Here is a 10,737-nt window from a genome sequence, read left to right on the forward strand (position 1 = left end):
AAATAATTTAGACCACAAAAAATGCGCAGAGTTCACAAGAAATTTTACAAAAGCATATTATAGAAGATATTTTTAGAAAGAAACAAGCGATAACCTAGTTAAATTAATCTAGTTGTTGATTAGTTGGGTTGGTTACAAATTCCTATAGAACTATCATTGAATTAGGTACAATAAAATGAACAATCAGTTTTACCAAAAAAGATCCAACTATATACATATTCTAGAATCTAAATAATAAAATAATAAAACTCACTCAACCTGTGCTAGGTGACTTATCTCAAGATCCTGCACAAAAATAATGCAGACCACAAAAAATGGGTAGAGTTCGCAAGAAATTTTACAAAAACATATCATAGAAGATATTTTTAGAAAGAAACAAGCCATAACCTAGTTAAATTGGTCTAGTTGCTAATTAGCTGGGTTGATTACAAATTCCTATACAACTATCATTAGATTAGGTACAATAAAACAAATAACCAACTTTACCAAAAATGATCTAGCTACATACATATTCCATAGCATTGGTCTCCACATCATTTTACTTATTGTACAATAACATCATAAGGATGGTGAATTTTTCAAATAGATTTGGAAAGTGCATTATTGCATAGAAATATTCATGAGGAGATCTATATGGATCAACTATAGAGATTTTGTAAGAATTCTATATTGCTTGTAGTATCCAACATTCATTATATGGCCTCAAGAAAGTTTGTGGGGCTTGGTAGGAGAAGATGAACTCTTTTTCTCTCTCTTCTAGTTTCACTCATTGCCATTCCAATCCCATAGTTTAAACTCAATAGAAAAAGGGAAACAACAAGAGGGGTGTAATTTTATCTTGGTATTATATGTAGATGATTTGGTTCTTACAAATAGATCTCACTCTATGACTCAAAGTGTTTAGTGAACATTAATGGATATTTTTGACATTAGAGATCTTGGGCATCTACACTATTTCCTTAGTATTGAGGTTGTTCAATATTTCCATGTGATTTTTATTTGTTAACAAAAGTAACATGCTTTCAAAGATTTTGCATGCTTGATTCCAAGCCTGCCGCCACACTCTTTCAACTAGGTATTGTTTTGAATACCAATGGCACTTCTTTATTAGTTGATATTTTGTTTGACAATCTTTTATACCTAACACACACTTGTCCTAATATTTCTTCTATGGTTGACCTTTATGTGCTGAGTCAATGATAGACTATCAAATGCATTTTGAGACACATACTATTCATCAAGTGACTCTTGCATCATTGGCTTCAAAGATTTAGATTGGGTTTGTGATTCTAATGATTAGAAGTCTACTTCTAGCTTGTTTTAATTTATTTATCTTGGTTTAGGCCTTATTTTACTTTTTTTCAAGAACTAATCTCTAATTGCATTATCATCTACAAAGGCTAAGTACAAAGCAACAATTGTTAATAGTCAAAAGATTTTATGGCTTAATTAATTAATGATAGGGTTTCTCTTTCCTCCTAATTGTCTCATTACTCTTTTGTGTGATAATTAGAGTGCTATTCACATTTTGTGCAATCTAGTGGAGCATTAGAGGATTAAATGTATTGAAATCTACATGTTCACTATATTTAACAATTGATTCAAGATGATATTCTTCACTTGGAGTACACATTGATAGAGGAACAAGTTACAAGCATCTTTGTAAAGCCTTTGGCATCTCCATGCCATCTTTATTTGTGTTTGATTATTTCAATGAAGGAAATTTTGTTTGAGGGGTCCTCTTGAGGCCTCCCTTTATTTTACATTTCATATAGTTACATCTCTCACTTTTGGAGAGGGTTTTTTGACTATGTGGTTTTGCTCCTTTTTCTTCACTTTGAGAGGCTTTCATTGTGCAAGGGTACTTAATAAGGTATTTTTTTGTTAGAACCTATTCATGCATTTCATGCTTAGAGATTTTGCAATCTTGCATTAACTAATTGCCTACATGTTCAAAAGTATCATCATAGACATTTTTATACATAATCAAGAACATGTTTTTACATTCATGCTCTAACTTAAGTTCACTTAATTGAGCCTAAATTTATAATATTCTAGTCTAGTTGGCTCTAGTTTATACATTGTGCATATCATGCACTTCTAATTTGTATATCTAGCTCTATTATACTATAAATTTAGTTTGATTTATCTCTTCATTGTAATTCATATTGCATATTGTGACTTTTTTTTTAGGAATATTACTCCCTATTTGAATTTTTTTCCCTCTATTTTTTGCTGAAAATTTATGTACCAATATCTTACTTTGAGTATACTTTGATCATTATAAGTATATGATGATTAGCTAGTTTAGTATTTCATTAAATAGCATTAGACACACAAATTATTTATTTAATTGAACTCCTTTTTGAGTTTTTTATTCATTTATTTGCAACCACTTTCCTTAGTATTATCCTGAGATGATATGGGCTTTTCTACGCATCATTAATATATGGAGAAAGAAATTGAAAATCTATTCTACAATATATAACAATATAGCTGGGAGAAGCAAGAACTTAGGTTAGTTGAAGATGGAGAAATAAATTTTCAAGTGAAAATAATTTGAATAGTCAGCTAATCCCAGCTAATAGGGTGAAATATAGTTTTTCAAGGTGATAAAATTGCATATGCAGATACATCACTTGCATGCCAGACATGAAGTGCATTCCCCAACTTATAACAAATGGTTGGATATAAAGGCTCCATAACCTAGCCCAACAATGGAATCCAAGGATGTTGAAGAATAACTTCAGTGAAGAGTTGAGTGACATTACCTTTGAACCTCTAAACATATTGAGAGACATTTTGTGGTCAACATTGAGGCCCTTTTAAATGATAATCAAATAGGGCCCTAAGGCACAAATGTCTTGGACATTAATTTGAGCACCCAAGATCATGATTAAGGACTTCAAAGTCATGAGGATGAACTAAGTGAGATTAACTCCCTAACATGGCTATCAAAGTGAATGTGATGGGGAAAAATATTAATAGCCCAACCCATTAGGAGTTAGCAAGGTAGATCTAATATCAACACCATGTTTTCTTTTGAGTTAACAATTCTTCAAGTGAATTTTCTTGTAAAATATTAATTTTGTTGAACAATTTTAAACTTTTAGAAAATATGTTCTTATTTTCTATTACCATTGATAGGCTTCCCTTGAACAAAATCAAAATGAAGAGGTATAAATACACCTAATTTTTCTTTCAAAACTATATGTGCAGATATAAACATTAAGTACAACATGTCCAATATTTTTGCAGATATACACATTAATCACACCAAATTCTTCTTTCAAAACCATATGTGCAGATACAAACATTAAGTACAACATGTCCAATATTTTTACAAATAGACACATTAATCATGAGGATGATGCTTCTACTAATCACAATGAGGAGGAGGATGATGATGAGGATGATGATGATGATTATAACCTTTTACTATTTATAATTCACATGTGATGCTAATATTCAATGTAATTTTGATTATATGTATCATGATTGTTTTAGCTAACATAAGACAGTTGATTTACTATTGCAGAAACATGAAGCCCTTTCACGAATATCCCACACAGTCTCATGGACCATCAGGTATTATAAGTTAGTACATTCCATAAAGATTAATTTCTTTTACTATTTGTAAAATATCTCTCTCATTTCCACCTACCTCTCTTATTTCATGGATTCTAGGTACCAACAAATAGGTATTTGTCAAATTTGTCTTCCTCAAGTGAGGAAAATGTAGGAATGGAAGAAGATAGTGAGAAATTTAGCAGGTCTAAATCAAGGAGATTGACTTGGGGTCAAAATATCATAAAGAAACTAAATACACGCATGAAATTTTTCCTTGTTGAAGGGGGGTCATGTTCTTATGATGATGAGAGTAAAGGCAACTCCGATGTGCCCTTCAGGTACAAACATCTATAGAAACAATGGGTCCTCAATGAACTTCCTCTAGTAAACACTGATTTTTGTGTTGGAGAGAGGATATATCACATAGTACCATCCTCATTACATGGTTTGGGCCTATTTTCCATGGATGGCATAAAGGTCTCTTACAACAAGGTTGTTGAATTCATGGAGTATGTCGAACCTTGCTATGATTATAGTAGTTGGATGCAAATTGTTAGATATAACAAAAATTATGTGTAGGTATGCACTCGCGAAAAATTATATACAACAAAAAGTAAGTGAACAAAGTAAAATAGTAGCATTATACATTGATAGAAGGCCAAAAGCATTAGGGAATATTGTATGTTTTATAAATAGTACATGGCCTACATCAACTAAGAAGTGACCCAATTGCATATTTGAGGCATGCAAGGGAAATCATGTATTTGTATGTGAGATAAAATAATTACATGGAGGTGAAGAGCTCCTTACTGATTGCAATTTGAATCACATAGATATGTAAACAAAGCCACTATCATGGGAAAGGTGGTACGTACTATGCACATTTAAAATCAACTCCAAGGAAAGAAGATAAACACAATTTTTTTTTTGTGAACTTGTAGAATAATAAAACATGAGTTTTAACATGTCTCAATGATTTTTTTTGAAATGCAGGGCTACAATATGGATCAATAGCCATAGTATACACATGGTGGTGATGGTTCTTCTTCCCAACAAGTAAAACTCATTGTTGTTGTACAAATTAGATACAATAAATATGTTAATGTATATTTTTTATTCTTCACTACTATTTTGGATTGATTTTAAATATAGAGATAATAATAATTCTCTCACAAATGAGTGTTGATCAGGACAAGGGAAAGGAAAAAGTAGTCCACGAGGATGAGGAGTTCAGCCATGATGAGCTAGCTGAATTTACTATTGATTTTAATTTACTATTGATTTTAATTCAACCCTTGATCTTGTGGTTTCATTGAAAATTTTGATTAATGATATATAGGAAAAGTATTATCACAAGTGGCATTAAATCAACCTCAGACTCCTGCAACACAAGATATGATTCATAGGTTTGTGACCCTAGTTTGCACATATACAGTAAGTATTAATGTAGTTTTTACTTATAACAAAAGTTCAATAACAGTTTTTATAGTATACTCTTTTCTTTATGTCATTAAATAAAATACATCTGTTATTGTTTTAGAGGGTAGTAAGGATGTTAAGGGGTGATCCCCTAGAGGATGATACTTCAGGTGGTTCAAGTACATTGCATGTTCTATCCTACACTTGTATTTTTCTTAAACAATATATTTTTAATAGCTCTAATAATCTTGTTTTATTGTGTTCTAAAAATCTCATTTTTTAGCTCTTACCATTGATCCTCTATTCAGTATGCTGATTGCTACAAGGAATAGAATTGAGGAGGCACTGTTGACTACAAATTTGGCAACATGTGGCTCAATGAAAGATGTGGTGCACCGCCTATTGGTAAGCTGATTCCTCTTTTTCTCTCTCAATTTTCATTTGTTTATTTCACTTGAACTATTATTTCTTAGGGAGCATTTTGTAATATTGAACTCATTTTATGCAAGAAGTGATAAGGACCTTCCTAGGTGTTCTCATCTTAGATGTACAGGAATATTAAATAATTGTGATCAATTTCTTATTAGCAACAAAGATGGTCTTACCGTGAAAGTACCCCAATTTAAAGGAACTTTAAAGATTGATCTTTTCTTTTACTATACAATCTTATACTCATAATAAAATGCACTAACCTCCCATGCAATCCCTTGCAATAAGTACTAATCACATTATTATTTTGTAGGGAATAGTATATTTTATGAAAAACTTAATGATGAATTTTTGCATATATTTGGGCTAACCATACTCACAAGGTATCATATTTTGATTTCATTGCTAGATCATGTTTCCTTAATTTGATCAATTTCTTCAAGTAAATTAAAAGGTACTTTTGATTCATTTATGAATCTAATAGTTATTTTTCTTTTCTTAAAAGGTGGAATTTCCAAGCGAAAGCATTAAATGACCAACTCATTGATGCCATGACATAAATTTTTGGACCCAACATCTTTCAAAGACTTAGGATACTTGAGAAAGAATGCCAATATTTAAAGTACATTAGGTTCAACTATAAAACCCAAATGAAAAAAAAATCCTTGTTATCAGTGGCCCCCCTATATTCCCATTATTGAGTGGGATAATCTTATATAGGATGCCACTGAGATAAAAGAAAGAGATGATGGAGAACTGGTACCACCCGAGGAAAGAAGGTATATGATAATATTAAGAATGAAATTATGTAATAAGTACTCTTAATACTTATGTGATCTAACATATTTCAAACTTCACATAGGCTTCCTGACACATCAAAGGCAACTGAAGCAAGAAAATAGAAGTACAAGCAACACAAGCTCAGCTTGGGTGGATATTCAAAACTTGTTGCATGACTTGTAAGTATAAGTATATGAAAAATTATATGCATATATTTATAAATTGTAAAAAATTTGGTGTTGATGAAATTGATTACAAAAAAAATGCATGATACCAAGAAAAAATATAGGTCATGAAGTTTAGAAAAACAATCTCTAAAGAGGACAAGAAATTAGGCTATGCAATCATTGTTGAATGACTCCAAGCAATGAGTGTGCAAGGTTCTTTTGCTAGATCGGTCGATGAGGTAAATAAGTCAATTGATTTTTATTTCAAATTGCATACTTAAGTAATTATTATATTTGATATTAAGTTCCAAAAATATAAGTTGTTATATTTGTTTAAAGTAAGGAAACAATGATTATATATTTGATATACATATTAAAATGAATGATTAATATTTCTTAGTATTTTTCTTGTATTTATATGTATATATTGATGATAAATACACTAATTATTCACATTGGATTGCAGCCTGCCAATCCTAATACATCAATCGAGCACTATGGAGGCGGTGATTCAAATGTGGATCCTAGTACTCAAGATATATATTTTCTATTCAATTTTTTATTTCTGAATTATTAATACAAGTAAAAATTTTAAATTTAATTTGGTATATTAATATAAATTTAACTATAATATGTGTTGGGATTAAAAAAACATCATGTGTTGCAGTTGTAGGGGATGCAGAGGTCCAAGCTAGCAGGAAAGATGATGTGATTGGACAAGGTAAAGAGTGCTACAATGTTCTTTAAAATCTTTAAAGTCTTATTTTTAGAAAAAATTAACCCTTTTATTTGTTATTGTAAATGACTTTCCTTTGCAAAGGATAGTGAGTGCATGTTCATGGGTGCAAAGAAATATCGATCATGACATGGATATGCCTCTGCAACAATATAGTGAAGGAAAGAAAAAAAGAAAAAAAGAAAAAATAAATGATTCATGTAACTTATGTAACTTATTTGATAATGATTGATGTTTATGTATAGATGTTTTATTTATGTTCTATTGAATGTTCTAATGAAACTAATGTATTATTGAATGTTATCATGTGATAATTCATGAATATTACATTTTATTAATAGAATGAATGAATTTTAGATGTTAATGGGGAATTTAGATGTTGGGGCGGGGGGTGTTCAGGCTAAATAAGCTTCCACCTTCATGTGGTTGGCCCTAATTAGTAGAGAATATTAAACTATTCTCAAAACCAATTGAAGCTCAACATTAACCTATGATTGCATGACAACTAGCTATGTGAATCTCTTGGTTTCATGCAATGCAGAAGGACACCATAGTCAAGCTCATTTATTTATGAAATTTAGTTGTAGCGTATGAAGTATTCAAAAGAATGGCTTACTATGGGATTGGCTCAAATTATTCCTCTCTAAGGTATTCTATTATTTCTATTTATCCACAATAATGTTTAATTGCATTTAATAACTTTTGTTGTAAATCGGGAGACATGAAGAAGAATTTGAATAGTGGAAACAAATGACATTAGATCATTCTAAAGTATACATTGATTCATGAACTATTCTCATTATTTATTTTGAGTATGGTGATATGCTAAATAATATTATAGGGAGGAAGCAGAGGATCCTAAATTCTGGTCAAAGGTTTGTCTTCAAAACATGACCAAATTAGCAAAGGAGGCCACCACAATACATCGTGTACTTGAAACTATGTTTCATTTTTTTGATAGTGGAAAACACAAGTCCCTTCAAAATTGACTCGCACTATGTGTTCTATATGACATGCAATGCTTAATGGAGAAAGTGGGTAACATTTATAATTTCACAATTTATAATCCTTGTTGCAAATTACAATATGCAAAAGTCGAACTTCATTGGCTACATCTCTAGCTAGGTTTATATATGATATCTATTTATTTGAATTTTGAATTTTACTTTCAAAATAATTTGGTTAAATTATAATTTATATGTGAATATTTAAATTTGTAGGCCATTCTAGTCATTTTATATTGTCCATGCTCATTAAACATCTTGATCAAAAGAATGTTGTAACACTAATAAATGTTTTTAGAAAGTCTAGCCAATGTTGAAACTTTAAGTTCTTAGATATTCATAGGGATTGTGGTGAATTCCTCATTGAATTAGTGGTTAGCAAGGAATAATATTAGAATGCTACAAGACTACCACACTTCACAAAATATCATAAACATTTACTTGGCAGCTCTGATGTCAATGACCTATTATTATTTAGTGTGTTGGAAGACAAACATTATCATATTTCTTTCAAACTTGACAATTGACATGCTTCCACGCAACAATGGCATCTTATTTGGTGATGGTTACTCAACGGTGTGACCGTGACTTTGTGAATAAGGTTGAGCTTGATTCTTCCTTCATTGTAGAATAGACTAATTGATTACCTTCTTTGTCAAGCAAGAACTAAAAATTTGAATGTTCTTTATATTAATTAATTCACACATGCTTTATAGGAGGGTCTATTTGTATATTTTCTAGCCTCATGGTTATCCATCTTGTGCCAAGGTTACTCTATTATCTTGCCAACTATTGTTTGATTTTGGAGTATAGTCATTATCTCAAGAAAGAGCAAAAAACTCTTAAGATATCTTAGCTTGTATCGACAAACATCAATAGACATTATTTCAAACTCCATAGAACCTACCATCATAGAAGAGGTATCTCTCTAAATAAATTTGATCTTTCTCTTAACTAGGCTCTGATACCATGTTAAAGATCACATTTAAGATCAGATTTTTGATTATTCATCATGTCTAAAATCACCAAATACCAAAATGAGAGAATATTAATAGATTTAAATATCACTCCTAGCTTTGAGAAATTGCTATAAGTATGTTAAAGATCCCCTTTAAGATCAGAGTTCTAATTATTCATCAAGTCTAAAATCACCAAACACCAAAATGAGAGAATATTAATAAATTTCAATATATCTCTTAGCTTTGAGAAATTCTCTAGGCACATATTGGAGAAGAATAAACAAAGAGTAGTGTTTTTCTTGTTTCTTTGTTGTGCAACATATACATATAAGCTTGAAGAAGAGATGCCCAATATTGTACTTGTACCCTTTCCATATGATAATTTAGACATTTTTAGTCCTTGGGATACCACTTTCTCCATTGTAAGTTACTATTGAAAACATTCACTGGACATCTTTGTTACTAAGGAAAAAATCCTATACCCTTGATGGTATGATTCTTGTATGTTTTCATTGTTGTTCAAAACCTTTATATTATGTTGTATGACATAAGGAGAAGTGTTATCAGAGAAGTGCTACTGATATACTTATAATCTGGTCCAACTTCCATTAACTTCTAATATAAATAGATCAATGTTTTCTTCATATTCTATTTACATTCTCATTGGGACTTATTTTTAGTTTTCTATTGATTGTTCACCATTATATTTTCCAATTTGCTTCCAATTTTTTCACATCATTCTTTCTTTGTTTCTACCCAATTGTCTATTTATTCTCATCTCAAATGCATCCTTTTGGCATAGGGTGAAATCATTTGTTGGACAAAGGATTTTTATTTTGTGGAGTAATATGTTTGCAAGAACAATAAATAACTCCTTGTGTTGTTGCCATTGTAAAAAAAATTGCATCTTTGATCTCACACAAACCTTGATCCAATATTTCCTTTTATCCCCCAAGTTTTCGAGATGGGGAGGATGGTAAGGGATAAAAATTAAAATAAAGAAATTGATATAAGTATAGAAGAATTTCAATTATTCACATCATAACTATTGTCACAAAATGTTTAGCCCTTGCCTAGAATTTTTACCTAAAGGAAACCTTGCGAAACATGGAAACAACCTCCAAGTTGTGGGACTTGAAAAATGAGGTTGATTCTATAGAGAAGAACAACTTCCTTTGCTACTAGGATGCACCTAACTATTCTTGAGAGGAAAAGGGAGAAGGAAAGCATGAAAGTAAACCACCTAATCTAATCTAAGAGGAGGTGATGCACCAAAATAGAGTGTTCAACCCAATCTCTATCCATAAATGCATAGTTAAACTATCATGACATCAAAAATATATAGATCCAGACTTGTTTCAATCTAGCAATCACATGTAGATTAGATAACCAAATGAGCGACATAAGGAAGAAGAGTTTCACTATATATCATTCATAGGCCAAGAGGGATACAATCATGCAAATTACACATAACCACAATACATTGATGAGAGGAAAATGAATCTTACACAATACATCAATGGCTGAAAGGGATAAGGTAGATTGTCATGAAGTTTAGAGGCAAAGGAAATTACAATAACCATGCTACAACAATGCCAAAGAAATAAAGAAGGATCATCCATTACAAGGGTTTTGAAATGTGTCTATATAGCTTTAACATGACCCCTAGATTG

The sequence above is a fragment of the Cupressus sempervirens genome, chromosome 4 (genome assembly GCF_028749045.1).
Source record: "Cupressus sempervirens isolate cs-2001-9-10 chromosome 4, ASM2874904v1, whole genome shotgun sequence".
Classification (NCBI taxonomy): domain Eukaryota; kingdom Viridiplantae; phylum Streptophyta; class Pinopsida; order Cupressales; family Cupressaceae; genus Cupressus; species Cupressus sempervirens.